General features: G+C 48.1%; 1 long non-coding RNA gene across 1 annotated transcript; it reads right to left on the reverse strand.

Annotated features, from left to right (window-relative positions):
• Positions 1-2403: 2403 nt before the first annotated feature.
• Positions 2404-11988, reverse strand: LOC144369047 (uncharacterized). Its single transcript, XR_013428478.1, has 3 exons — positions 11891-11988; positions 4415-4496; positions 2404-3264 (listed from the first exon to the last, which is right to left on the reverse strand). It is a non-coding gene; the product is annotated as an uncharacterized LOC144369047 (long non-coding RNA).
• Positions 11989-23152: the final 11164 nt, after the last annotated feature.

Below are 23152 nucleotides of genomic sequence, written 5' to 3' on the forward strand. Positions count from 1 at the left end.
GTGATGGACAATGTCATCCAGCTTTGAATCCCCAGACTGGGATCTTTAGTAGGGCAAGGTCAGAGACTGTACTCAATGCAGCATCTACTTCTCAGCATAGTGCAAGGCACACAGCAGAACTTCATCAATACCCGTGGAATGCACTGGCTCGCCCCAGCCCTGCTCCAGGCCTCTCTCAGCTGAGCTATTTCTGCTGATCCTGTCTGTTCTAGTATATTCAGCTCTTGCTTCTTTGTATTTCACTTTCCTGAATTATGTCCTCTTTTTCCACACTCCTGTGGTCACTCTTTCTCCACACTCCTCTGGTTCCAAATGGCTGTCTGGCGGGGCTGTGGCAGAGAGATCTCATTACTACCAGAGATGGAGTTTTTAAACCAAATAAGACATGTGCTCTGCTGCTTAGGATTGTCTTCAGCATAACGTGAGGTAGAAGGTTTGAAATTAGGATTGTCCTCCCAATCTTAAGGCATGTCATCCCTGCGTGCACACCAGGAAGTACCCTGGGAAGAAAGGCAGGTGTGGGTTTGGAATCAGAGACCAGCATGAGAAGAACACTTTCACTGCTTACTAGACAATGAGCTTGGGCTTGTTCTGTAACCTCTTGGGACCTCAGTGTTTGCATATCTGAAATGGGGATAGTTGTATGCCTGACTTCAGGAGGTGGGTAGAGAGAATCCTAGAAGTAGAGGAAGAAAACACACAGCATCTGTGAAGCACCCTGCCCCCATCTTTAGTCTTTCCATGATTTTCTAAGCGTATGTTGATTGACTGTTGTTTACAACAGCCTGCAGATCTACCTGAGGTCCCATCTAATCCACATGGATGGAGAAGCTCACCTTTGCTCTGTTGCCACATTTGGAAGGACACCTTCTAATAGAATCGGATCTAGAAAGCTGGGGTCCCTTTCCAGAACATACAGGATCCACAGCAAAGTTCAAGCCCCTGAGACAGAGGGCTTCTGCTTGTGTCCTCATGTCCTCATGGGCACTGCAATGCCTTTCTCCACCGATGTTCATTGAGAGCCTGGTCCAGGCCAGGCAGGACTTCCTGCTGAGGATGTGGCAGAGAATGAAGCACATGCCTGGCTGGCTTGTAGGGGAACAGTCGGGGGCAAGACAGGCCAGTGATGGTGAAGACAAGACCAGTTAGTTTACTTGTCCGAAGGTCTTGGAGCCAAGCACTCTTCTAAGCACCTTATCATAAAAGCTTCCTCATCCCTCAATAGTTGCAAGAGGAACAGTGCTTTGGTTGTCCCCATTTTCCATAGGTGACAACTGAGGCACTGAAAGATCAGGTCACTTGGCCAAGGTCATGGAGATAGCACAGGGGGAAGTGTTGGCTGCAAACCCTCCCAGGTCGCTACTGCTTTGGGCTCTTTATCACCCGCAGCCTGCAACCTCTTGGTCATGCTGTGGCCCCTGTGACTGGTCTGTCACCAAATAGTGATTCACTGCAGGGCCTTTCCCGAGTCCTCTTCCATCTCAGAGTGCCTGTGTCTCACAGAGAGTTAACCAATTTCCTGGGCCCCACTGGAGTTCCTGGTTTTGCCAATCTGGTGCGGAGTCTGAGAATGTGTGTTTGTAACAAGGTCTCAGGTGACCCTGAAGATGATGGGTCTCAACACAGGTGACTTTCCCCCTCCCCTTGGGTCATTTGACAATGCCTGGAGACCTTTTATGTTATCACAAGTCAGGGGTGCTGGTGCAAAACTCAGGTAGAGGCCATGGGTGTTGCTGAATGTCTACACTGCATGAGGAAGACCTCTACAGACTAAGAAGGATATGGCCTGATGGGCCAAGGGCGCCCAGGTGAGGAACCCAGTGTGGAATACAAGCACATGAACTTGGGTGTGTGAAGGTATGGCCTTGGGGCTTGTTTCAAAGGTGGCTTCTATCAGTGCAAAACTCCAGCACCTCTGAGTGGCAGCGTTTCTGACAAGCTCTGAGCGGGAATGCTGGTGCTGCTGACCAAGCCACCCCACTTTGAGTAGCCAAAGTGAAGTGGAGTTCTTAGGACACCATGAACTTCTAAGAAATGCAAAGTGGACATCTCCTGTGTTAGATCAGAAGAAAAGAAACTCTGAGTTGGAATAAACCCTTTCAACTCACCTAGTTGCAAGTTTGCCCCTAAAGCAGCGCTGAGACAGCGGGGCCAGGTGGGGGACAGAGCTCCACTCCTCTCCTAGCCGCAGGCAGAGGCCTGCTAAAAATGAGGAGGGTGCAGAGGTGGGTGAGAACTGCCTTGCTTCAGTCCCCAAGCATCCAGTCAAGTCTATTGTCACCTGGAGTGGTGGCTTCTTCTCCAGGGCCCACACTAGCATTGGGGTTTGCATCTGCCTGACTTTCAGTTCTGTGAATGGAAGGTGAGAACTGGCTGCTTGAGACATGGTTGCTATCTTGGGAGAGGGTATGGGAGAAATGACAGGACGCCCAGCCCTCCAGAGCCCGCACCCCTGCCCCTGTGATAAATGGCAGCATTAACAAGGTTTGGTTGAGAGGGTCCCCCAGATTTGTGACTTCCCATGTCCGCCAGCAGATGTCACTATGGCTGGCAGAACAGAAGGCCTTTCAAGAGTGAGCTGGGAGGAGCAGAGAGGAAAAAATATCATCAAATAGAAGGCAGAAGTCAAAAGTACCCTTGGCCTAGCGGGATATGGTCCATACTATCATTTTAGGAATCGGGGACATTCTGCAATAAACCCACTATCAGATCATGTCATTGAGGTTTAGCTTCTGAGATTTAGGCAGAAACTCTCCAATGAAACACAAAGTTCCTGGCTTCTCTCAACTGAGAAAGTCTCCAGGTTTTGGCTCCTGGCCTATATGTATCAGGAAACATTTTCTTGAAGGAAACAAACACGTTGCACTGAATAAACATATATTTGTTGTAGCTTACCCTGAGACATCATATTGACGGGATTCAAAAATTGATTCATTTTACAAATTCAGCAGCTTATTCTGAAGTTCCATTGCCCTCAAAATCCCTTATGATTGGCACATTAGCCAACAAGCAGAATTCTCTGAAGCCCCAGCAAGAAAAAAATAAAGTCAAATTCCTATTTGTTGACATTTGAGGAAAACAAGGGAGAAGCAAGGGGCCCCACTCACTGGTGACAAGGTCTGGTTGAACATCTTTTATCTAATGCTTACCAAGAACGGTAGCAGAAACAGCACCGGTTCCTCAAACAGGGCAAGAGAGAGGTTGACACAGATGAAGAAGTACGTGGCCATCCGCATGGCCCAGTGATTATAAAAATGGTAAAGTCTGGAGAGGAAAAACAGTAAAGGTGGTCATAACCACTGAGCAGGAGTTATATAACACTCAAACTTCTGTGCTAAGATGAACAGGGGCCGGGGCTGGGACAGCAGCTCAGTGGTAGACCAGTACCAAGCACGCACCAGGTCCTGGGTTCCAGCCCCAGCACTGCCAAATAAACGGGTAAATAAACAAATAAATAAATAAGACTCGTGATGGGTCACATGCCCTTTAGGTTCTCAGGAGCAGGGGTGATATCACTTTAGCTCAAACTATAAAACACTAACAGAAAACATCAAGACGATGATCATATCTCAAAGCACACTTGGTGGACAGCCAGCTTTAGCACCTTCATTACCGAGTTGTTGTGACAGTAATAAGAGAACACTCTGAACCAGAGACTGACAAGGTGAACCCTCAGTTACAGTGACCTAATGCCATGTGGGCGTGGCTGAGTCCAATGTGAAAATGTGCACAGCCTGTCTCAATGCGGTATACTCAGGACAGATGTGGCTGCCACACACCAGATCCCTGCAGGGTGGGACAGTCCCCCACTCCTGCTTGGCAGTCTGGGCACATGAGGTATTTGTTGCTTTTGGAGACCCTGACACCAAGCGCTGATGTAAGAGAGGGTTTTTCCTTACTCTAGCCAAGGGCTTGGTCTTAGTTAAAACTTTAGGGGGAGATAGAAAAGGCTGGATTCCCAGGAAAGGAGTGAATGTGTGGGTAGCATTAGGATGTGACAGAAGGGAAAAGAGAAGCCCTCTTTTGCAGTCCAGGTAACGCTGGCTAGGAAGAAAGGTGGCCATGTGCGTTCAGCTTGGGCACTCCATCTCCTGGCCCTGGTGGTGTCCATTACCCCCGATCTGCTCTTAACTGACCAGATGCTTCCTGCATGTGGGACACTGTGCTCTTAGAACTTAACCCAAACCACCAGGCTCAGGGGCTGGGCTGCAGTCCATGGTGGAGCGCTTGCCTAGCACAGGCCCGTCTCTGGGTCGACTCCCAGCACCACAGAACAAAACACTCTTGGGTTTTACCCAAATTATGTGCCGTACCTAGACCCCTCTGAAAAGTTTCTGTAGAAAGAATGCCTCCAGGTTTGTCTCAACCTCTAGAACTTAAGGTGGACAAGTGGACAGCTAGATGATTAAATTACCTGATAGCCTGAGGGGAAGTTTGGAATGGAACGTTCCTGTTGTACTGGGCATCAGAAATATAGGCAGCTCCAAGAGAAGGTTCTGGAAGAAAGAAAACATCAGCACAGGAACTAAACTGCTTTTTCCTTGTGGGAATGCATCAGGCACGGAGGGGAGCCCTGCCCCTCCACCTCCAGCCCGGCTCCCTAGAGGTTGCCACCATCAGCAGAGCCATAGGTGCCTTTCCTGGTGGGTCCCCTGGGACCAAGGATCCTGCAGCAGAGCTGGCCACGTGCACACTGCATTTTCTAGAACTCAAATACAGGTTCTCATTTGAGGAAGGATAATAAGAAAGCACTGAACAGAATATGTACATGGCTTAAGTGGCATATTTACACATAAATAAAGGTTCCGTCTGTCCAAATATACATATGAGTATATGCACACAAACCCAAGTATAAAAACCCCAAATTATATTTAAGCCACTTGGTGGGTGATTGAAGGGATTTTTGAGGCAAAATCTGACAAGTGAATTATCCATGTCTTCCAAATCTACTTAAGGTAGATCTCTATACATACATGGAACTGAAAACCAGTCACAAGGCTTTCATGTAACTCATGGTGGACACATTTCAGCTAATATATTCTGGACTTTACCCCCTGTCAGGACACAGAGTTGTATTCTTCTTAACAAGCAACTTATCATTCTGATAGTACTCATTTTTTTTTCTATTCAAACATAGTTGCATTACATATTCTTATGGAGGTGGGTACGATGGAACTCAGGGAGCTTAACCACTTTGCAACATCCCCAGTCCCCCCTCCTTCCACCCCCACCCCCCGCCTTGAAACAGGGGCTTGCTAAGTTGCTGAGGCTGGCTTTGAACTTGCAATCCTCCTACCCCAGCCTCCAAGTGCTGGGATTACAGGCGTGTGCCAATGTGCTCAGCTCAACATTCTTTTGTATATTATACACACACACACACAAGAATATCACACGTGCACACATAAATATCTTGGAGCCCTATGAGTGTTTTTGTAGGATTAAAAAAGTGCATTACTTCTTGATGAAAGAAGACATAGATATCCCACAGGCTTCCAAATGGTATGGGAAAGAAGACTTGTGCAGGTAAGCATGCGCGCGCGCCCAAACACATACACACGTGCGTGCACGTTCTCCTGCTTGTCACTAAGGGTGATGTGATTTTAAACAGTGTCTAACACCGATCAGCCAAAGGGGCTTCTAGAGACTTTGTTTGCCTTTCCTTAGGACCAGGACTGCTGCCTCCCTGTGTGATGATTCACATTCTGATTCTGCATCGATGAGATAAGAACATACACACACTGACCAGCTATTTAGCCCTTTCCATAGACTTCAGAAAGAAAAATAGTCTGATAAGCTAATTGACTGCCTGAGCTATCCACTGTAAACACAAGCCATCTTCCTGCCTGTTTTGAATGGGTGTCTCTTACTGGTCAGGCAAGTTAATCTTAAAAATGCATCAGGTATTCATAGGGTCAAAAGATTCCCAACTGTATGCAGATGGTCAATCATAGTTCTATAAAGCTGTTAAAAATTATCCAAACAGAAAAGAAATGCTTGAATTAAAAGTTGATGCAGAACCATATCCTTAGAGATGGATTCACTGCTGTAAGAATGGATCACTTTTGGAGTCTCACGCATTCCAGGGCAGGAGGACACTTCACCAGGGCACATTACCAAAACCTCAGATGCACTATATATGTTTTTGACACATTATACATTTTTCTTTAACGTATCTAATAAAATATTAATAGAAAAACTATTAATATCAATTATTTTTCCATCAAGCATCTTTAATATTGAGCAATAAATAGTTTCCCAGTATACTCTTAGAATTCTGTTTTAGGTAAAAACATCTTGTATCAATAAGAGTTGATTTGTTTCTAGCTTTTTCAGTGCATGCACATCAACTTTAAGAAAATTCTTTACCTTATATAAATGTTAAAATAGATTCTACTGTCTTTTATGCCTAAAGAAGAAAAAGAAAAAAATAAATATATGTTTAAAAAAATAAAGTCCTATTAAACCTCAGAAAGGTCATACTGGGGCAGCAAAGAATTCTGACTTTTTAAAAAAGTATTTACAGCAATATCTTTTTAAAGTTGCTGCTATTCCTGGTTTGAGAAGACGATGCAGGGTTTGGTGTAGAGTGTGTGCTCAGCGTGTACAAAGCCTGGATTTGATTGACACCCAGGAAAAGAAATTTAAAAAATGAAGCTATTAACATCCTTATGACTGGACCCTGAGACAGGAGCCCTTTGACACTCACAAGCTTGAGGTAGACCATTCACAGGCCCTCCAGAGGGAGGATGGGAAAACCACTCCCCCCATCCCTGGGAGCCAGGCCAGGGGGTTATCTCCCTGAGACATCACCCAGACACAGACCTTAATGAGACCAGCACAGGTTTCCCTCCAGTGCCCCTGGCCATGCGGACACCCCTTGTTGTCAAGATCTGCTCAGGCTCTGTAACACCAAGCCTGCTCCAGGACAGCCCACAGAAGTGCTCCCGAGGCTTTCCCTGCCTCAAGAGGAGGCACATTTCTGACATCTGTCTCCACTTTCAATCTCCTCTACTCTGCCTTCTGGGCCTACTTCCCTCCTTCCCGTTACTGTGCAACTTCTTTCTCCTGCCCATTTCACTTGGGAGATGTTGTTCTCAGCAGATGAACTGTAGTAAGCATGGTTACTTGTACTAAAGCCATTTGTGTCTTCCCAGAAAACAAATTCTTTTCATCCAACCCAAGAATGTGACCTATCTTAGACACCCCATTCCAACACTTTATACTTTTCAAGTTCATATGGTGTATGAGTTGGCTTTCTGCCACTGTAAGACCTGAGGTTGCTCATTCATAAAGAGAAAAAGTTTATTTGGCTCACAGTTTCCATATCCAGTTCACATTTGATTGACCCTGTTGCTTTAGACCTGTAGTGAGGCAGCACAGTATGGCAGGCAGTGCATGGCAGAGCTACCCACTCACCTCACGGCAGCTGGGAAGTAGAAAGAGAAATCCAGGAAGGGACCAGGGTCCCAACATGCCCTTCAGAGGCACACCCTTAATGACCTAAGATCCCCCACTGGACCCCACCTCTTAGACATTCCACTACCTCCCAAGAGAGTCACAGGCTGAGGATGGAGCCTTTAATATATGGCACTTTGGGGAACATTCTAGATCCAAATGATACCCTTTGGGAACCACTGTCAGTCTCTACCATGAAAATGGCAACCACCAAATACAGATGCTCCCCTGGAGGCACCTCATACAGGCAGGACCAGCCCACAGAGGGCCCTGGTGGACACAGGGGTTCTCAGTCTCCACGGCAGGGGTCCACTCCCTGGGGAGCTTTCAAAGACCCTGGTGCCAAGAACACCCCACACCAGCCATGTCAGAACCCACAGGAGGCGGGACTTGAGATCCGCTTTTTAAAGTTCAAATGTGACTTGACGGTCCAGTGACACTGGGAAGCAGGGTCTACACTGGCCTTTCCCTGCAGCTTCCCTCCTGAGGTCGGTTCTCACTGCACTGTGAGGGATGCACCTCCCCGACTCCCTTGTCTCCTCTTCTCATAGCTGTGACGTTTCCTCTTCTCCTCGAGATTGAAAACTGGATTTTAAACAGTTGTGTTTCCTCCCTCCCCTCCTGACCCAACTTTGTAAGCCTTAGAAGGGAGGGGAGAGCACAGAAAGGAGGCACAGATGATTCCAGAGGTTCTCAGGGGAGAGCAAGGACGTTCCTTCCAAACGCCCAGAAGACACCCTCTTCCGTCCCCCTGCCCTAGGAGTGACCACCGCCAGCCCCAGATTCCGTCAGGGAGGCAGGTGACAGAGCCGGGAATCTGAAGCTGCTGATGGAAGTGCTTTGAAAACACACCAACATGTCTTGATGATATAGATAAGAAAATCAGCAAAACTAGCCCTATCTCAAGGTCAAGAGAAGTCCCCACATGTCTTAACTTACATTCTTCCACTCGGGTTTTTCCTCCCAATGCCAACACTCCGTCTGTCACTACAAACAGTCTTGCCCCCGTCTTGCCTGACTCCACTCCTGCCATAAACTCATCCTGCACGTGGATAAACAGAGCAGGCCCCAGTTTCCCAGGGCCCCCTGTGCAAAAGCTGCCAGTGACTTCTCTTCCCGTAGAGCTACTCTCCTTTGCCCAGATAACCAAGTGGGAAATCCTTGGCTTGGCCTTTAGGGGCCCCACAATCCCCTCTCTCCAACGTTCTCTCCCTGGCTTTCCCTCCAGGAACAACATTCTCTGGAAAAAACAGATGGGATTCCTTGTCCACTGCCCTCCACGGGCTCCCCCTCCACACCTGATCTCATGCTCAGGTGCTACCCTCGCACTGTCCTTCCTTGGACTCCATCTCACACTGCAGTCTCTCCAGGAGGATGAGCGATCCCACCTTTCCACATGGAAAGACCACCCAGAGAAGCTGGGGCAGTGCCCGTACAGTGCGCATCCCGTACAGACAGCAGCCACAGGTGGAGGGCACCGGCCACTCTGGCAAGAAGGGTGAGTGAGTGAGTGACTGCAAACAGGCATTAGGACAAACACCTCGTGTCCCTCAGCATAGCCACTTGCAAACCAACAACCCACAGGCCAAGTGCAGTCTAAAGGTATGTTTTGTTTGGCCTGTAGAATGTGTTTAGGATGTTGGCTACTAATTCAATTTTTTTCAAAACTGGAACTTACACAAAAATTTGAAATTATGATTTCTCTTTAAAAGATGGATAACATCTGGCAAGGTGGGGCTGGTTAGTTATTGCTGTTCGCCCCAATACTTCATCAACTGAACTTCATATTTTCCCGTGTTCTGCGGGTCAGCTGGGCAGTCCTTTTGGAGTCTACTTAGCTGATCCTGAAAGTCATGAGCACTGGGTGTTCTAGGAGGATTTTGCTCACATCTCTTGGCCATGTGCGTCCAGAGCATTGAGAGAGCAAGCACCAACACTCATGGGCTTCGCACACCTCTGCTTGTGGACATCTGCTAATGTCCCATTGGCTAAAGCAAGTCCCATGGCCAACTGCAGGTTCAAGGGCTGGAGAAATGGACCCTAACTGTATGGAAAGGAATTGCAAAGTCACCTTGCAAAGGGGCCTGCACTCAAGGATCAGAAGACTTGGTGAGCATTTTTGCAATCTATGATCAACCCCATGACACAGCTGGAGGTGGGTGACTGTGCTTTTCTTAGGGCAAGGGACATGCCCTCCTGATCATCACAAGCCCTGTGCCCTCTATCACTGAATCATTCCCACCTAGCTGGCTGGTTTTATGTTGCTCTTGAGGGCACTGCAGATTAAACCCATACTGCTCTCTGGTGAGCCCAGGGAGCCCTGGCCAGCCCTCTGCAGGCTTCTGGTAACTGCCATCTTCCCCTGACACAAACTTTTCTGCAAATGGCTATAAGGTAACACCAGGGACCCAAGAGCTTGAAGACAGAGTAATCACAGACCTGCATGAAAAAGTTGAAGAGTGAGAACATTCAAATAGAAGCACACAAAATATCAAGAGGTGACCACAGAGGACAGTTGACAAGAAACAGCATGGGGCACAGGCTCTCAGCCCTGGCTGCACCTCTGAATCCCCCAGTAGCCTTGAAGTTACTGGTGGCATGAGCCACATCCTGACCAGTAAAATCAGAATCTCAGGGGCAAAGCTGAACAAAGTACCTTCCTAAAAACTTCCCAATGAGTCTGACCAACAGTGAGATTGGAAATCCCTAGCATTGGGATATTTCTATTTCAACTCTGAAAGTGAGGGATGCTGATGCATTTTTCAGGGACTATGCAGTTTCCTGTTCTGTGACCCAAAGCTAACTTACAAAAGATTAACCCAGTCAACTGGCCACCGACCTCCTCAGATCTAGATTTTCTGCTGCCTCAGAAAATATGGAGCTCTGCTGAGGACTGTCTTTTGGTACCAGGTGCATTACCCTTAGTGCCTGCTGCCTGGAGGAGGTCTCTGAAAGACCTGGAGTCGCAAAATCTCTGGCTTCTGTAGACATGCATTAAACAAAACGGCTCACACTGGAATCAGCCAGGACTCTGACTTATTTTCTGTTCTTGTATTTGCTAAGTTGCTGAGGCTGGCTTTGAACTTGAGATTCTCCTGCCTCAGCCTCCCCAGCCACTGCGATTTCAGGCCAGTGCCACCATGCCCAGCTGTATTTCTTGATCTCTCAAAGTATTAGTCATCTGCATGCGTCTCTTATTTAGACAAAGAAATATGAAACACACAGAGGGAGGGCATCGAGCATCTCTGGCTAAAATGATTTTCTCTCCACTGAAGTCTCTCATGATCACAATGAAGCCTGTCATTTTGTAGATGCTGGGACTAAGGGCAAGACTTAGAACCAAGTAACCATCTCCTCCTCCTATCATTTGCCTGCTCACTCATTCATTCACCCACTCACTCACAGAGAGGACTTAGTAGAATCCACCTGTTGGAAGGAGCCTGACTTCTGTGGGAGAACAGCAGGCCAGATGGGAAGCCCAATGTTCCACCCCACACATAAGGGCCCTGTGGACTCTCTCCAGCAGGCTACTAGCCCACTGGGAAGCAAGGGAGCAGGGGATGCCATTCAGCCCAGAGTTGAATGACAGGGCCAGCCCAGGAAAGATGGGAAGCAGGACTAAAACACTCTGACCTCCTACACACTTGCATGGCCTGAAGGAAATGACCAGCGTCACTGTGTGCCAGACACTGGGCTGGACCCAACCTGCGTGGTCATCCCACAAGGTGACTGCGATTTACCAATCCCACCTTACAGAGGCTCAAGGAGGAGACCAGCCCATGATCTGGAAACTGCTCCATCAGAACAGGGGTTCTTGCCTCTCTCTCCACCCTCTGTTTCTTATCCCTCCAAAGGACACAGCCTAAGAGCAGCTGCTTGGAAGCTCCAAGTCATCCAGAGGAGCCTGTCTGTCACAGCAAACACACAGAGCCCACCCTGGAGCTGGGTCCCACAGGCCCAGGAAGAGCCAGGGCTGCAAACCCCATCCTGCGCTGGGACTCTTGGTTGTTTTCCTGCAGGTACAGAGCGCAGTGCGTGGCTCCGGAGCCAGGCCAGCAAGACCTGAAATCAGGTCTCCATGCAATCCAGCTCAGTCCCAGCGGATGGGAGGCCTCTCCTGTGGCACAGGCTTGACAGCTCCAAGTGACCCCCAACTCGCAGGGCTGCCCTCCAGCCCACGGTTTGCTTTCCGGCTTCGCAGCTCTCCAGAGCAGCCTGTGCTCTCAGGGCGCAGAGGACAGAGAAAGCGCCCCGAGCGGAGGGGCTCCCTGCCCCACGTCCCCACAGGGGCCCTCGTTCGCAGCAGCCGGTGCTGGCTTTTAGCCGGTTTGTTTTCTCCCGGGGGCTTTTCTCTGGGAAGGCGTCTGGCGCGGGGAGGGCGACCAGACGCGCTGCGATCCGGGCGCCCTCGAACACCGGGGATGGCGTCCCTTACCCTTTGGGCGAGAGGCTCATCGCGGGGCTCCAGATGTAAGTGACTCACCCAGGCAGCTGGGCCGTCCCGGGCATCCCGGCTGCGGCGCACCAGAAAGGGATGCTCCAGCCGCACCAGAAAGGGATGCTCCAGCGTCGGGGCCGCGCCAGCGGACTCTGCCCTCAGCAGGCTGGCGGAAGGCCCCCGTTGCTCTGGGCTGTCCAGGTGACACAGCGGATCGACCCGGGGGCGAAGGACCTGCTCTGGCCAGCGGAGAGAGCTCCGGAGGCCCCTTCCAGGACGCGCTGGCAGGGGCGGGGCGGGGTGGACCGCGTGCGGGGCTGCGGGGACCCCCGCGGGTGGCCTGGTCAGCAGCCCTTGGCCAAGCCTGTGCGCCCCAGCGCGACACTGTGTGTGCCCTGCTTTCGAATCAGCGGATAGGAAGGGAACCTTCCTCCAGAGCTTCTTTGCAGAATTAAATGATTTAATATATGCGCAGGGGCTGCTGCTGCTGGGCGCTGGTAAATATTGGTTCCCTCCTACACTGGTGGAGTCCCCCAGAGACGGGGTGTGGACTTTAACTCGGCCTCCTGTGGAGGATGCCCCCAGGGAAAGAGATGTGGGTCCTTCTTTCTTCTCCTGGGGCTTCCCAGTACCAGCCTGACCTGGAACTCTGGGTTGCCAGAAATGCTAAATTTTCAAGAGAAAATGGAAATGTGAATTCATTTATTTATTTATTTTGTGTACTAGGGATTGACCTCAGGGGCACTCAGCCACTGAGCCACATCCCCAGCCCTGTTTTGTATTTTATTTAGAGACAGGGTCTCACTGAGTTGCTTTGAACTTGCGATTCTCCTACCTCAACCTTCGGAGCTGCTGGGATTATAGGCATGTGCCACCAAGACCAGCGGAAATCTAAATTTTCATGATCCTGTTCCTGAGTTTTTTTTCTTCTAATGTTGGCTATGAATTTAAAATAATGATAAATCCTTCCATGCCACCAAGGGCCAGCAAGGGCAAGTGTTGCTGGATACCCGTACCAACCAAATCCCTGGTCACCTACAACAGAAAGGCGAGGCCTGGAGAGGCTGTGACTGGCTCTGTCACATGTAGGCACCTACTGTCCTTCTGGATGGTTCAGCAGGAATGTGCTAGGTAGGTCCTGATGGCTGGCAAGGTCAAGGTCAGAGAGAGAAAGATGGGCAGAATTACAGCTCCGAGGGGTAATCTATTGTTAAGTCTGTTTTATAATGAAGTGTCAGGTATGTCACATAATTTATTGAATACTGTACAGAAAATGAAAAGCAGAGTGGCTGTGTGGGTATACACTCACATCATCCCACAGTCAAAAGATTGTTAGCCTAGAGTGGTGACATGCCTGTAATTCCAGCAGCTACGGAGGCCGAGGCAGGAGGATTGCAAAGTCAAGGCCAGCCAGACTCAGCAACTTAATGAGGCCCTAAGCAACTTAATGAGACCCTGTCTCAAAATTAAACATTTTTTTTTAAAGGGCTGGGTGTATTGCTCAGTGGTTAAGCTGAGAAAAAAAATTGTTAATTCACAGCATCATTAAGTCAGGGACCCACTGTACACAAATGAGCCTGGGACATCTTGTCATGCCAGAGAGCAAGGGGACTGACCGGAGAGGACTGGTCATGTATGGAAGGATTCAGGGACCAGCTTCACTGGCCAGAGATGACATCGTTGGAACACCAACAAGGGCAATCATAGCCACAGGCTGAAACATGAAGTAAGCTGAACTCTGTGAGCTCCCAATGACATAAAGAGTTCAGCCAGAGGGGGCCCGGAAACCAATTCATTATTTGGAGAACTGGTAAATGAGGAGAAGACCCAACATCTACCCCAACTTTAATCTCATTTAATCAAACTGTATTCGGGATACCCCCGGGTGGATGGCAGGAAGTTTCTCCTTCCTGCCGTATTCCAGGTGAGAAGTGAAGAAGAATGAAGCAGTAGAGCATGACCACGTGCAGTCCCTGCTGAGCTCAGGGTGAGGGCCAGGGCCACCGCGACTCCTGACATCATTGGGAAGAAAAAACCACGTGCCTCTGCCTCCCCGTAGCACCTATGATGTACCCAGGCCGAAAGTGAACTTGACAAGGTCTCTACACCTAAACAATCACTGTGAACAAGAAAGAAAGAAAAAAAGAAAGTGAGGGAGGGAGGGAAGGAGATGGAGTGAGAGAAGGAAGGAAAAGTGGGAAGGAGGGAAACAGAAGAAAAGGAAGAGGGAAGCCAGGTGCAGTGGCACAGACCTGTAACCTCAGCAGCTTGGGAGGCTGAGGCAGGAGGATTTCGAGTTCAAAGCCAGCCTCAGCTACAGTAGGGCGCTAAGCAACTCCATGAGACCCTGTCTCTAAATAAAATACAAAATAGGGCTGGGGATGTGGCTCAAGGGTCGAGTGCCCCTGAGTTCAATCCCCAGTAATAAAACAAAAAAGGCGTGAAAAATTCCTCTAGGCATGGATTTTATTATTACATGCAAGTGTGTGGAGTGGTGATCATACACACGTGATTAGCATCGCCCTCCTCTTAAACATTCACCATTTCTTGCTGTCAGGAAGCTCTAATCTCCTCTCTTCTAGTTCCTTATAAATTTGTGATACGCTGTTGTGAACCACGATCACCCCACTGAGATCTAACTGCACTTGAAATCATTATTTTCCCCAGAATGTAGATTTAAAGAAGAGTTTTGATTCTCAAAAAGTCAGAGTACTGTTGATGCTTGGTATTCTTGTCCTAAAGTCCCTGACCACTGAATTAGCCATGTTGACTGCTGCCCCTCAGGGTAGGTTCCTATGGGCTATGATCACATTTTCATCCATGGTCAGGCTGCAGCCCTGTTCAATGTGCACTTCTGTTTCCCTCACTTAACTCACAGCTGACAGCACTGTATCTCCTGCCCCAGTGAAGCTTACCTAGCATATTTTCCCCACAGGTAAGTCCCAGATCTTGCTCTTAGGAACACTACACACCACTTCAGTGCTTGCTTGGGGCCACTTGAAACAGCAAAATCTCCAAGAAAAAAATGCAAATATGCAATAAAAAAATCGTGGACTCAATAGAAAAGGACACTTGTTTGTAGCAAGTGAGAACTGAAGCAAAAAGTCAGAGTACCACTTTGAATGACCTCAGCTGGGGGTGTGCATGTGAAAGGACCCAAGGCTTGGCAGTTCTGCAGATGTCTGCAAATTCCTGCAAAAGCGCTATGAGAATTGAGTACTGCGGGTATTGGGTTTGGAGTTGCACATACGTTTTAGCAGGTTGTCAAATTCACAGAATCTGGAGGAATGAGGAGTAATTGTATTTCATAGATCCAGGATTGTAGCTAGGTGAACGGACTTGCTCCAGGTAGGCCGTTTTTGAAAGAGCCATGGTGGTTTTCCAGTGATAAAGACCTTTGATGCAGTCATAAGAAGTTTGTGCAAGCTTCTCTGCCCACCCAAGAATCTTCCTCCACGGTGTGGAACAACCCCCGCCCCAGTGCTGTCTCTGGACAGCGGATGGTCCTGTAGCCATCGGGTTAGTGCTGCCCACCTGGTCCACAGGTCCCACTCAGTACCCATATCCATCTATACCTGGTGCCTTACTCTTTCCCAGCCACTTACTTGTCTGTCAGTCTCCTGGATGTGCCTTGGGTGCTCAGAAAAGGTGTGTCAACTGACAGACACCAGGCTCTAAGCTGGACCGCTGAACTCGAAGTGAAATACAGGAGAAAGACCAGGTGTTTGGGGATGGAGGTGGAAGGATGTGTCACTCTGGGCTGGTAGGGGAAAAGTAAACAATTAAACTAGGAGGATCTGAGGCGGGTTTAATTAAAGGATGACTTATAAAAGGACAGGGGCTCTAGAATAATCTTTAGGGCTTGCCAGGCTGATCTGGCACCCTCCGCAGCCCCCTCCCCAGGCCAAAGGGAGAGGGAGATGCAGCTGCTTCCGCCAGGAGGAGCAGGGAGGATGGAGACATGTCTGCCTTCAGAGGGGCCAGAGCAGAGTAAGAGGGCAAAGCCCTCTGTCCAGAAGGCACGGTCACTGAGAGGTATTACAGTGTCTTCAGGGGGTCCTCCTCCTCCCCTCTTCCTCTCTCGTGTTTTCCGTTCTCCTTCTCTCTCTCTGTCATGTTGCTTTTCATTGACTATTTGGAGTCCCACTCCCTCCAGAGAGGTTACAGACCCTCGCAGGCATCTGCTCTGGATCTTAGCAGAGCCTTCCTCCCCACTGCAGGGTTCTGCTGCCTCCAGCCACAGGACTGGGTGGATGTGTCACGCCCCAGCAGGAGGCGAGCAAGTGGAGCCAGGCATCCTCCATTCCCAAGAGCTGCCACCCCAGCCAACATGGCAAGAAAAGCAACCCCCCAGGAATTAAAACCTTCACCCCAGGATGCACCAGGCACCCGCAGGAGCTGGGGAAAAGGCTCAACCCTTCAAGAGGTGCCTATGGAAATGGCCAGGGTGCTGCCGACTTGTGGGATGGTGGAGGACGGCCACAGCCATGCCCCAGGTGTGGGCACCCTACCCTAACCCCCCATGCACCCACACCTTACCTGGGGGGTAGCATGGCAGCAGTTGCTGCACCAGGGAAGAAGGGAAGGCCATGTGAGGCCAGGGCACTCAGTGGGAAAGCAGGTGGCTGAGAGCCCACCTTGGGAGATGGGCCTCTCCTGAGGCAAGGCTCCAGGTCCTGGCACATGCTCTGCTATCCCGATGGAACTTCCCTTTAAAATGCAAACTCAGAGCAAATTATTAAGAATTTCAAGATGGGCACTGCAGAGCCAGGGCCATTCTGAATGTGGGACCCTGTGTAGCTGTGCCAGTCCTACACCTATGAAGCCATCCCTGAGAGGAGAGGGACAAGAGCAGCTGGAGATGACATCCTAGAAGGGCAGTCAGGGAATAAGACCCCACCCTCGCTTTCCTCCCCATTTCTGGGTGGGTCTCTTCAATGGGAGAACCCAGATGCCAGCCAGAAGGCAAGATTGCCAGTGGAACAGAATCCACAGAGGTCAGCCTCCTGGGGCCGATGGAAGGACGAAAGAGGTGGAGAGTCTAATCCCACCCAGTCTACATCTTCGCCCCTCAATATTCACTCTTTAATATGGGTGGGAAAGAGCTACCATATCACTGGAAGCTAATGTCAGCTTGGTCATTGGTATGGTCTGAATGATTGTGTCCCCCAGATTCATGTGTGGATCCCTAACCCCCCATATGATGGTCTTAAGAGGTGAAGCCTCAGCGACATGAGGGTGGGGCTTTCAGGAATGCAACTTGTGTCCTTATAAATTTCCATTGTTTATAAGCTACCCTACCTATTTGTTACAGTCACACTCCCACCTGAAACAGAAAGGGAGCCACCAGCGACATCCTCTATATAAAGTAGTGGGACTGCAGGCAACAATGAAGTAACAGCAGCATGACTGCAGAAACCCTGCTTCTGTAGCTGGTCCCAGGACCTACGGGGTAATGACATTCCTTCACCTGCTCCATGATCCCCTCAGCCTTTGCTAAACAGGGATCTTTAGCTGGCAGAGTGATCCCACCTTCCTCTCCTACGGGAACTCCACTGGCAGTCCCGTCTTACTTGGGTTGCTATAGTTTTTTCCATAAACTTGTACAGTGGGACATGGAAATATAATAAGAGATGTCCAATGCACCTCCAAGACTCCAGACCTGGCTCTCCCTGCCCCACTGTAGAGCAGATCTTCCCTTGGCCATTGGGACTACTAGCATAGGCAACATAGCACCTCTCCCTGTGCATGTGGTTTGGCAGCACGAGGACCCCAGAATAGGCAGGGATATTCCACTTGCAGTGCTTTGGTACCTGGTAGAGAGAGTCTCCCTTAAGTTCCAATACTGCTTTGGTTTGGAAGAGTGTATCCCTCAGGTCCATGAGTTGGAAGCTGGGTCTGCAGGGTGATGCTATGGGGAGGTCCTACAGGCCTTTAGGAAGTAGGGCCTAGGTCACTGAGGGAGCACCCCAAGGTACATTCTGGGACCTCATGCCCATCCTCTCTTTTTCTTTGCTTCCTAGCTCATGATGTCAGCAGTTTGTTCCATTGTGCACTCCAAAGCCCCAAAGTAGTGGGGGAGTCACAGGTCTAGGGATGGATCCCCCAGAATCATGAGCCCAAATAAACCTTTGGGCTATTATTACCTTCTATCCCTGGCTAAATGACCACCTTGCACATGAACCTATTTTGAGCAAGGGCCAGGGAGGCAAGGGAATGGACTTCTGGCACCCACAGGAAGGGCCATCTTGCTAGCTGGCTTGTTGAGCACCTTCTCTGTGTCAGGTGTCCCCTGGTGGTCATCCAAAACAGGTCCACTCATGAACCAGGAACGGGATGTTTCCAGAAAATTCTCCCAGTCTTCCTGAGCATGCAAGTGCAGGCTGAGAGAGGCAGGGAGCTGGAGGAGAGGCCAAGGGAATTTTGAGCTGGTTGCTCACACAGTCTCCCTGGGTCCTTGAACAGGCCCAGGCCCAGTCTCCCACTTATTATTTCTCTTAAAAATGAGGCACTGCTGTATATACCCAGTTATCAGCCATCAGAAATATTCCTTTCACAACAGTCCACTCAGGCTCCAGAGTCTTTGAGATCCCACAGGCAGGAGTGTAGCTTCTACTTGGGTTGACCAGCAACATAGGAAGTGCTGTACTAAGAGCATTTGCCACAGAGGAAGACGGGAGGTCTCCCTTGCAGTGCTCTACGTGGGGCTCAGCAGAAGCTCCACACCTCATCCTCGTCACTGCCACGGATACTCCCAGTGCCAGAGCTGGCTCCATGATAACAACCAGGGGCAGAGCAGCTCGCCAGTCAGTCTCATGAGCTGCCTGGCTGGAGCAGCACCCCAACCCCCAGACCCAAAGAGACCAGCCACTAGATGTATTGCCAAGCGCAGCTACTTTCAGTTCACTTTTAGAAGGAATATCCTGACCTGCCCAGACCACTGGACACCTGGACACTCACCCTGCAGCTTGACCCTGAACTTAGCTGTCTCTATGACCTTCCGACTTGTACCTGTCCTACAAAGACACCCACAGTTCCTACTATTTCCTGTTACCAGCCCATTGCCATGAATGGACCAGCATGCTATTTTGCAGGATTTCAAGATTGTCAAGGTTCCTCTGAACAAATGGACAGAACCCTGAAGCAAGACAGTGAAAATATAAGGCTGTCCCTGCACTAGAAATGCAAATTGCTTTTGACTTCTCTTCTGACAGGAATGGGAAAGAGAGCCTTTACCAGGTCAATCAAACAGTATGGTGAACGCCAAAAATCCATGTGCAGAGCTGCAAACTTCAGACTTCAAACTACAGTCCGACCACTCCAACATTACTGTAGCATTGTCTAACTTGAAGACATATATATTTTACTATATAAATATATTTTGCCATTTGTCTATGCTTAGTAACAAATTTGCATTTTTTTAATTTGATATAACAAATGCTTTGATGTAATTTCTCTTAGATTTTGCATTTTTCATTATTATTATGCTTAACCTCAAACATATTGATTCTTATATAATTGTATTAATATTATGAACGATCACATGAAATGTTGTGTATATAATTATAGGGCTTTTTTTCATTTAGTATGAGCCTTTCCATCAGTGTGGAAAACGAAGAAAATTTCTTCCCGCTGTATAATCTGGGATTTGTAGCTTAAAGTTTGTTTTTCTGTGAATAAAATGTACTCAATAAATGCTTATATAATTATATCAAAATGGATTCTGCTGTCATGTATGACTAAAAAGAACCAATAAATTAAAAATATATTCAAAAATGCAAATAAAAAGATGAAAAAAAACCTATGGTGTTTAGAAATGAAATATTTGGGAGATGATTAGGATTAAATAAATTCACCCCAGTGAAGTCCCCATGATTGGATACAGGTGACTTTATAAAGGGAGGGGAGTGGAGATTTCGGAGGATACCCATCCTTACACTTGTGGTTCTCGCCATGTGAAGCTCTGCCCTGGCTCGGGACTCTGCCAGCAAGAAGACCATCCTCAGCTGCTGCCCTTGCCCCTGATGTAGACCTAGGAAACAAACCTCTCCTCTTTATACTCCTCCACTCTGGTGCTGTGTTATTAGCGACAGGGACTGGATTAATAGAAGGCGAATGCTCTGTTTTAATCAGATCACAGATTCATCTTTTGTGGGCACATTCAAGTATAAAGTGACCACTTTACTGCTCAGGGCCTGGGAGTTGCAGAGGAAGGTAACGTCATTTATATACTTTAAATGAATTTACATAAGCAGCAAAGGTTCAGTATGGTACTTGATAATGTCTTTTCCCTTGGTAAGTGCTTCAAACAGCAAACTCAACAGCAGCAATTAATGTATCCTTCAGAAGACACTCTGTAATCAATTAACTCATGACATTTGACTATTCAGCCTATTATTAATCCAAATTTAATATTCACCTCAAAACCAGTTTGCCATTATCAAATCCACTAAAATGTCCTACTGAAACAATTTTCCAAGGTGAAAAAAATACAAAGATTCAAGCTGGGGACATGTTGGCTTCTTAAGAGGGATTTTAAGATTGTAGATCTTTGTCTCTTCCCAGCAGCTCTCTGAATATGACCCCAGTTTCCTCATGTTAAAATAAGGGCCTTGCATAGTCTGGCTGGCTCTGCAGGTCTAAGGCTCCCGTGTCCAGGATCTGCCTATTTTTAGCCCAAGGCATCTTAGAAATGAGGCCAGAATTCCAAATGAGGTTCAAATTTGCAAAAACACTACTGGCCCAGGTACACAGTCTCAGAAAAAGACTCCAAAATGACTTAAAATTAACACATCATACCAAACTTTTTGTTTTATAAGTGAGAAAACTTAATTAAGGAGAAATTTCATGTTTTCTTCTGATTAACCTACTTATCTTTCAAAATTCAGTTCTGAGCTGGAGGTACACAGCTCAGTGGCAGAATGCATGCCTAGTCAATGGGAGGTCCTGGGTTCCATGCCCATCACTGCAGAGAGGAAGAAGAGGAAGAGGAAGAGGGAAGGAAGAGGAGGACGGGGGGGGGGCGGGGAAAGAGAGAGGACCTGAGAGGAGAGACTGATTTAATTTAGCCATTCACCCAAAAGATACAGCTGACCACTCCCTACTGTCATCAACACCAAATATTCACTGTGTGTCAGTTATCTGCCAGTCCCTGTTCTAAGCACTTAGGATTCATGGTGCACAGTGGAGATGAAAATCCTTGCTCTCAAGTGGCTTATATTCTAGGTGGGGGGGGAGGGCCGGGGGCACTGCACTGTAAATGTAATAAGTAAATCCTGCTGTATGTGGCAGGGAGCCAGGACTAGAGGGAGACAGAAAAGGACCATGGGGATCAGGAACACCAAGAGTGGGAATGGCTGAGTTTGTGAGTGACTTATTTAGTTAGTTAGTTAGTTAGTTAGTTTTGAGTTTGAGATTTTTACCTAGTCTGATAGCTTCATAAAGAGGTGAAAGTTGATTAAAAAAAAAAAACTTATAGGAGATGGGGAAACGAGCCAGGGAGTATCTAGAAGAAGAAGAACGGCAGGGTCCCACCCTGTGAACATTCTCCACCAGTTCAGGTCACAGTGAGCAGGCTCTTGAGAGCTAAGGCTAGGGAAGCTGGTCACACAGAGCCCTTGGGGCTACCACAGAGGCTTCTACACTCCAGGGTTTGAGTAGAGCAGTGACATGATCCAACTTCTTCCCTGCAGGCCCACCTGCTCTGGTTGCTGTGTGGGGAATAGAACATGGAGGACAGGAAGAGAAGCTCTGAAAGCCGGTGGGGGCTGTTGCAGCCCCTCAGGTAAGAGGCCAGGACTGCTTGGACCCAGGGCGGTAGCGGAGGTCAGCTCTGTCCTGAAAACACAACAGGGTGAGCTAAGAGATGAGATGACACTAATGGGAAACATGAGTAAAGTGTTTCCTTGAGTTTTGTGAGCAAACAAATCAAACCCCACGACAGGGTTGTGGGAACTCCTGATTTATATCTGTCGGAAGTATAAGTGACAACCTACCACTTGAAACTGGCAATTTGAAGGGGGCGGGGTGTGGTCAGAGTCTTGTGATTCTGAGCTCTCAACTTGTAGTATCTGACACTATTTCCAGATAGAATTGGAGGACATTCAACTGCTGGTGTTCACTGCAGAACTGGTTGGTGTGTGGGGCTTCTCCCACATCTGATGTCTGAAGTACTGAGCGTCTGCATAAGAGGTAGTTGGTACTGAAAACCAGAGTGGGAAAGTGTTTTCGCCACACTGTGTAACACATTGCTGCAAACTTTGCAACTTAAAACAAATACACCCTTATTCTCTCACACTTTCCATGGGCCAGGAGTCTTTAGCTAGGTCGTCTGTTAAAAGTTTCACAAGGCTGCAACTAAGGTGCCAGGCTGTGTTTTCATCTGGAGGCCCCAGTGAGGAAAATCTGCTTCCAAGCTCATTCAGGATGCAGACAGCTGGTTTATTTGTGGTTGTAGGATAAAGGATCTAGCTGTTAGCTTGGAGCACCCTGCCATTCCCAGGGGTCACTCACAGTTCTTTGATGTCAACTCCTTCAACACTTCCACCCTCTTCATCAAGCTGTAAGGAAAGTCTTCAATGTAACATAAAGCAATCACAGGTGACACCGTATCACCTTTGCTTTATTCTATTAGTTAGAAGCAAGTCTCTGGATCTGCACACTTAAGTGCCTGAACACCAGGAAGTGGGACACATGCGGGATCACAGTGACCTGTATCATTAGAAGTGTGTGTGCCCCTCATCTCAAAAATTCTGTCTCCTGTTAGCTCTGGCATAGCATGGCTAGTGTGACAAAAGAACTTCATTTTCTTTTTAAATTTTTTTTTTAGTTGTTGACAGACCTTTATTTTATTTATTTTTTTATGCAGTGCTTAGAATCAAACCCTGTGCCTCACACATGCTGGGCAAGAGCGCTTCCACTGGGCCCCAGCCCCAGCCCCAGCCCTAAGAACTTCATTTTCAATTTAAAGAAAGCTAATGATCAATTTAACTTAAAAACCCATAGTAAACTCAGTGTCAGGAAAAAAAAATTTGTGTAAGTAAATGAGACTTCTTTTTCAACTGTAAATTTTATAAAATTAGAGACAGATCAAATATCTCCACTGAAAACTCGGTGTTTAAAAAGTATGATTGATGTTAATTGTAAAGATATACACCAAGTTTCAAAGACAATACAAAACCCAGAAATCTCTTAAATAATTTCCAAAGTGATGTTGAAATGATAAGATATATTATTAAAAACAATTTTATCTGCTTGTAC

This window comes from Ictidomys tridecemlineatus, chromosome 12 (genome assembly GCF_052094955.1).
Source record: "Ictidomys tridecemlineatus isolate mIctTri1 chromosome 12, mIctTri1.hap1, whole genome shotgun sequence".
Classification (NCBI taxonomy): Eukaryota; Metazoa; Chordata; class Mammalia; order Rodentia; family Sciuridae; genus Ictidomys; species Ictidomys tridecemlineatus.